The sequence below is a fragment of the Acomys minous genome (genome assembly GCF_964271855.1).
Source record: "Acomys minous genome assembly, chromosome: 9".
NCBI lineage: Eukaryota > Metazoa > Chordata > Mammalia > Rodentia > Muridae > Acomys > Acomys minous.
The window spans coordinates 98,954,199-98,961,504 of NC_140490.1; the positions used below are offsets into that span (position 1 = coordinate 98,954,199).

Below are 7,306 nucleotides of genomic sequence, written 5' to 3' on the forward strand. Positions count from 1 at the left end.
GTGCCTACAACAAGGACTTATTCTGTACAATTAAATATATTTACATATGAGAACTGTATACAACCCCAAATATGAGATTATAATTACGCGATCATGCCTCTGTTGATCACGGTTCGTTAATTTAGAGCCACACACTCCTAAACTAGAGTGAGTTCCACCCATCCCCTGTCTGGCTGGCTGTACTCTTATTCCTTAGCTTTAGGCAGATCTACCTTCCCTTGCTCTTCCTTGGCCACAGAACCAAGCCTGGTGAAGCAGGCCACTACCCCTCCAGTTTGAAGCTGACACACATCCTAAGTGGGGCGATCCATGCCTTCACTGGTATCCGAAGAAGTAGTCGCCTTTTCTGTTTGATCACAGTCTGTGCCGAGGCTGTCCACTGGGGCTCGCCCCCTTTGTGACCACCATGGAGCACCTGCCCACCAACTGAAGTCCATGTGAGAGAAGCAGAGCCTGTGGATGCATGAAGCTGATCAATCTCCGCATCTCTCCCTGGTATGTAACAAGTTCTTCCTTGTATGCATTTGTGTGCGCCTGCACATGTGTCTGAGGATGAATGTGTGCGAGGACTCATGCATATAGAAGCCGGAGGCAGCTGTTGGGTGTCTTCCTTTCCCCCCATTTCTGCATCATGTTTTCCAGACAGGGCCCCTCACTGAACCCAACACTCACTGGTTGGCTCAGCCGACTGGCCAATGAGATCCAGGGATTCCTCATCTCTGCTCTCTTGCCTAGTGAGCCAGTGTTACCAAGTCAGGCTTTTTTTTTTTTTTAAATGTGGCTTTTGGGGATCTGAACTCATGTCCTTATGCTTCCCTGGCTGGTACTTTACCACTGAGCCATCTCTCCAGCTGCAAATCTCCCTTTTAAAAGCAGTGTCATGTATGTTTCTATACCAGTAACCAAGAGTCCTCATTAATGCCAAAGCTAGGTGTAGTAAAAAGAAATGGAAAGGTTTAGCTTGTAGAAGACAACAAGAGGTGGACAAGAACCATTTTCCTACACTTAAACAATTATTTTAGGGAATTCTAGTAATAGCCTTGCCCTGAAGAGCTTAGTTTAGAGTTGGGTTGTAATGCAGAGGCAGGTAGATTTTACAGAAGTTTTCAACTCTGTAGGAATGCAAAAGGCCGTGTCCTGCCACAAGAAGGTACTTTATGAGTGGGGCTCAGCTGGTAGTCCTCAGGTAACTAAAGCATAAATAATGGGGGGGGGGGGATGTGTTAATATCAGAAGATGAAGTCCCCCCAGCTCGGGGCATGGATCAGGGACATCAGCCCAGTGTATTGACTTCTTTAAGAGAAGAAAGATGTCTAAGAGAGTGGTAGGGCTGAAGCAACCGAAGTTTCTGGCCGTTGAAGCAGGTGTGTGTGTGTGTGTGTGTGTGTGTGTGTGTGTGTGTGTGTGTGTATTATGAGATTGGGTGTGGTTTGAATGAAAATGGCCCCATAGGCTCAAAGAGTGACACTCTTAGGTGGTGTGGCCTTGTCGGAGTAGGTGTGGTGTTGTTGGAGGAAATGTGTCACACTGGGGGTGGGCCTTGAGGGTTCAGATGCTCAAGCCAAGCCCAGTGCATTCTCTCTTCCTGCTGCCTGCTGATCTAGATACAGAACTCTTGGCCCCTTCTCCAGCACCCTGTCTACCAAGCTTCTTGCCATGCTAATGGACTAAACCTCTGAACTGTAAGCCAGACCCAATCACATGATTTTCTTTATATGATTAGCCATGGTCACAGTGTCTCTTCACATCAGTAGAAACCCTAACTAGGACACTGGGTCTCAGTGTATAGACCACCCTAGCCCAGAACCTGTCATTCTCCTGCCTCAGCATTAAATTGTAACATAAATTATGGATTACAGACATTATCAATGAAGGCAGAGCAGCACTTGGCATTTTGTGGTTGCTCTTGACGTTGCTCTGGCTTTACGCCCTGTTCTCCACATGAGTGTGGAATGTAACCGAGGGTCTGCTATAGTCACTCTGTTATTTTCAGCTCCATTCCCTTGCACCTTGGGGCTTCAGCTTGGAAACTTTTTATTGCCTCCTGTCTTTGATTTTCCTAATTCTGTCTTCGATCTTCAGTATACTGCCAATTTTACTCCATGTTAAAACTTTTCTGTTTTTTTCTAACTTTGTGATGTCATGCACATTCTATGCTTTGCTCTTTCCTGTTGGGGCAGCTTGGTTGTGTTTCAGTATGTACTGTTGGGTCCCTGGTTACATTCAGTCCATGTCTGAAGGAGAATATGCTAATTACAAAACACTCCCTCTAGTGGCATTTGGTATATGAGACAGGAAACCGTATTGTCTTTCTGCACTATCCTTTGTCTCCCACAGTCGTCTCAGGACACAGCAATGTTTTATGGGAAAAACGAGTCAGGCTCAGGGACCATGCTGGAGAGCCCCCATGTCACCCTGACATGAGCTAGAGTAATTTAGGAAATGGGGACCTCAATTGAGACAATTCTCCCACCAGGTTGGCCTGTGGTACATTTGCTTGGTTGATGATTGATGTGGGAGGGTCGAGCTTAGTGTGGGTGGAGTCAAACCCTGAGTTGGCAATCCTGGGTGCTATAAAAAACAGCAGGGTAAGCCAGCCACAGGAAGCCAGCCAGCGAACAGCCTTTCCTTCCTGTGTGGCTTTTGGTCATGGTGTTCTATCACAGAAATAGAAACCCTAACTAAGACGGGGGATCCTCCAGTTTTCATGTCACGCCAGTCTACTTGACCACCAGAAGCTGTACTCTTTTCTCCTGTCCCCAGCAGTGGGTGTCTCTCTACCTGTCATGCTAGTCCCCAGCTTATATTAGATCTAGCCTGTGCATTCAGAAAAAAAAAAAAAAAGCAATTTAGGATCATATAGGAAAGATTTTCTGATTTGCTTGTTTGTTTGTTTGTTTCATCTGTTTTTTTTCTGGTATTGCAATTGGACTGCTAAATTACTGTGATCCGATAGTGTCTCCTGCCTGAAATGAAAGAACATGGTGGCTCCCATAATTTGTTGTGGTTTTGCTCCTCTGACTATGAATTATATTGAAATACTGTGAATTCATGCTGATCTAACATATTTAAAACCTGGCAGGTGATTTGAACTATGACAGCCATTTTTTGGTGTTTTTAACGATCCTGTAGGAGCATGTACAAGGCAGATTGAAAAAACAAAATGAGGACTGGAGATGGCTCAGTGGCTAAGAAAACTATATTGCTCTTGTGGAAACAGAGTTTGGTTCCCGGTACCCGTACCAGTCAGCTTACCAAGGTTCATAACTCCAGCTCCAGGGGGTCTGATGTCGTCTGCTGGTCTTCATGGGGCCCCACATCTATGTTCACATACCCACATGCACACACATGTACATAAAATAAAAAAACAAAAATAAGATATTGTAAAATATATTTAAGATATCATAAAAACACTTTATTTAGTATATACTGTATTTTAGGCAGTGTCCCTCAGTATGTCCAAGATGGTAACAGTATTTATTATTTTGTCTGTCAGGATACAGAAGTTGAGGTTTCAAAAAGTTAAGTATAGCTCAAATAATTAATGACAGAGGTGTGGCTCAAAATACTTATCTGACTTCTATGACTCTCAATTATTTTCACTAAAAGCGCTTGTCAAAAGGAAACTAGGAATGGTCAATCAGGATGTGTGAATGTGGTACCTGCCCCACTCATAGCATCCTGTCCCCTCTGAGGATCAGATGTACTTTAACGGCTATTTAGCATCACACAGCCCTCATTCAAAGATGTACAGTGAGGAACATGCGGATGCTCTCACACTTAGTAAGGCATACCCTTTAGGGCATTACTTCTTCCAAGCTTTAGAGTTCAAAGTGTTTAAACCCAACGTGTAAACATCAAGCTAATTTTCCTCGTACTGTCTTACCAATGGACCTATCTGGTTTTGAGGGTTTTTTTTTTTTTTTGGCTTTTTTTGTTTGTTTTGGTTTGTTGTTGTTTGTTTGGTTTGTTTTGAAATGGGCTTCTCTGTGTAGCCCTGGCTGTCCTGGAACTCACTCTGTAGACCAGGCTGGCCACAAACTCACAGAGATCTGCCTGCCTCTGACTTCTGAATGTTGGCGTTAAAGGCATGCTCCACCATGCCTGGCTTTGTTTTTTTGAATTACATTTTTGTTTGTTTGTTTGTTTGTTTGAGACAGGATCTCTCTGTGTAGCCTTGGCTGTCCTGGACTTGCTTTGTAGACCAGGCTGACCTCAAACTCACAGAGATCCCCCTGCCTCTGCCTTCCAAATGCTGGGATTAAAGGTGTACACCACCATGCCCAGTTTTTGTTTTGTTTTTTGAGACAAGTTTTCTCTGTGTAGGCTTGACTGTTCTGGACTCCTTTGTAGACCAGGCTGGCCTTGAACTCAAAGAGATACACCTGTCTCTGCCTCCCAGAATGCTGGGATTAAAGGCATAGACTATCACCACCTGGCTTGTTTGTGAATATTTAAGGAAAATTTAAAAACAAATTTTAGGTTAGGGTTTCCTTAGAGTCAAGCTAATTTTGCTAAACCTTGCATTGTTTTAATCCCCCCCTTTTTTTTCCTGATAGGAGTGTGACACAGTGATTAGGCGAATGGCAACATTTCCTTTCCCCCCTCCTCCCTCCCTCCTCCCTCCCCCCCTTCCTCCCTCCCTCCCCCCCTCCCTCCCCCCCTCTCCCTCTTGGTCCTGCAGTGTGGTTTTATTTCATTGCTTCTCAGCCACAAGTGTCTAATTAGAAGGCCCACGATGGTGCTACGCTGTGCTGGTTATACGTATGTTTTTCTCTTACTTAATTTTAGCTTCAGGAAGGTTTTGACTCCCATGATATTTTCTTCTTCTCTGTAGCCTCTGTTTGCAGCAGAATTAGTCCCACGAGTTACCAAGTAAGCAGGGACAAAATGAACCCACAGAAAATACAGGGGTGACAGTAGCTTCTGATCCTGGCACAAGCTTCTCATCGGGGAATTAATCTTTTAGGCACTGTCAGAAAAATTTCAGAAACAAACAAAACAAACCAAAAGTACAAGCCATCATTCTAAATACCTTCATTTTTCAGCTACAGACCAACGCTCAGGAAAATTAAATGATTTGCCCAAGATTGTTTATCTTTTGGTGAATCTAAGACTGAAACAGATTAATGTAAAAACCCAGAAAACCCCATCTTTTGCTTCAATGTTGTTTCCAGAGCCTTTTGTAACGGTCACCCTGCAGGCCCTCGGTGTCGCCACTCCAACTGAGGCGGAGGAGGGGAACAACGCTGACTGTCCCTTCACAGATAAACACGCCAGGAATCCTCATTTTTACCTCCTTGCACCCAAGATGAAACTCCAAAGACCTTATACATGTCATCTGAGACATTCTTGAGTGGTAATGTTTGGACCAGATGCAAATATTTGAAAAGAATTTGACATCATGTGGAGGTTTGAGCAAAAGGCAATGAAAGAGGGGCCCTTTTTCATCAGGCTTTCTTCAGACTGCTGTCACTGGTGCCTGCTGGGAGACACAGTGCATAAGGTACAACCTCAGACCCAGAGGGGCAAAATGATTTACGAAGACAACATGGTAGCTAACTAATTAGAACAGGAGCTCTAGTTGAAGTCTAAAAGTAACAAGTCAAAGAAGTTCAGACAAAGATAAGAGTCCCTCCCTGGACGTGGTCAAGATGGCATTCTGATAAATATTTCACAGCCAGAAACACCCAGTTTTCTGTTTACAAGTTTCCATTTGTGTGAGCATTTCCGTGACGTCTGGCCTTGACCCTCTGGTGTAATGCTACAGTAAGCAGATGTAGACAGAGGGGCATGTTATCGGCTTTCCATTGCTTGTGCAAGGTGACTGTAGTACTTGCATGAGGGTCACCAAAGAATGCTCTACAGGCAACATGAGAATTGCATATGGGAAGGAACACACACACACACACACACACACACACACACACACACACACACACACACGTATATGTGCACACATCCCAGAAATTCACCAAGCAGAAATTCACTACCTACATATAGTAGGGCATCATCCTAGGAGAAAAATCACAATGGCACAGACATAGCTCTTAAATAATAAAATATGAAAGACACATTCCTATTTTTTAAGCTTACCTTGAATGCTACTGAATTTACATAATGCTAATCAAGCATATAAGTGGTAGCATCATTTCATAAAGACCTTTTATATAGTTGAGATTCTTTCTCTTAATCAACACTCCATGCAAACGCCTAGTACGTGGCAGTTAATAAAGCTTTGATTACTTCCTGCAGGCACTTACTGATTCTATAAAAGCATCTTCTGGATGAGGAGAAACTGATAGAAGATTGCTTCATGTTTATTGACTGATTAATTCAAAAAATTTTCAAGATGTTAGGATAGTGTAAAGTAGGACTATTAATTTTCTCTTATTATGAGTGAAAGAAAGTGTTTGTGTAGACACATACTTTGAAGATTATTGTAATACCAAAGTTTGGGGAAAACCTTGGAGTCTTAGAATATGAGGTAGTTAAGTGAATTCTATGCACACACAATTAAGTATATTGCATTGTATTCAATGGGCATGTAATAATGTGGAAAATGGTTGCTATATACAATCTAGTGGAAAATAATAGGACATAAGTTTTCTTATACTTTGAATAGTTGGAAAGGAGCAAATTATTTATGTAATTGTTACTGCACTTCCGTCTGAGTAGATGCCTAATAAACATGCGTTATTGAGATCATAAGCCCAGAAGAATGTATTTGAAAGTGTGAACGTGACCAAGACCAGCCCAAGGCTGTGAATTTTTGCCTGGGAGAGCATTTTTTGAGGGTGTATATCAGGCCAGCTAAGAGGCTCCAGAGCTTGCTCCAACATGGGCAGGACGATCTCAGGTCAAGGAAGCTCAAAGTTGTGCCTGGGTGCAGTGACTTAAGGGCTGCTGAGAGACAAAGCAACATAAGCTGACATTTCTACTGTGTCTGTTTTGGGTCAATCATCTTCCTTTTAGATTCTGGGCACCACGCTATCTGCCTGGGCTTTTATGTCTTTGTTACAGTGATTCTCGGTTGAATGAATACAGTCAGAGCCCGGGGCCAGAAGTGACTACATGGATGACGTAATGAAGCCAGCACATTGACAGGTAGCTCTAGCGAACTTACTTAGCTTTCAAGAGGCAGTTACTGGCATTTACTACCATGTTCCTGGAAGACATAGCTCATATCTACCATTTTCATCTTACAGCTGGTGCCTAGCTGGGCCTGCTGTTTTGGAAGGTTCTAGAAACTTGAGGAGGAGGAACTGGGTCATGTCTTTGAGGGTGAAACCTGATACCTGCTCTT

At 43.3% G+C, this 7,306-nt stretch overlaps 1 long non-coding RNA gene across 1 annotated transcript in view; it reads left to right on the forward strand.

Moving 5' to 3' along the window:
- The first annotated feature begins 231 nt into the window (after positions 1 to 231).
- The window catches only part of LOC311604455, a 67,146-nt gene continuing 60,071 nt past the window's right edge, over positions 232 to 7,306 (forward strand). The window contains exon 1 of the long non-coding RNA XR_014781503.1: positions 232 to 495. This is a non-coding gene — a long non-coding RNA (uncharacterized lncRNA). The remainder of the gene's footprint in view (positions 496 to 7,306) is intronic.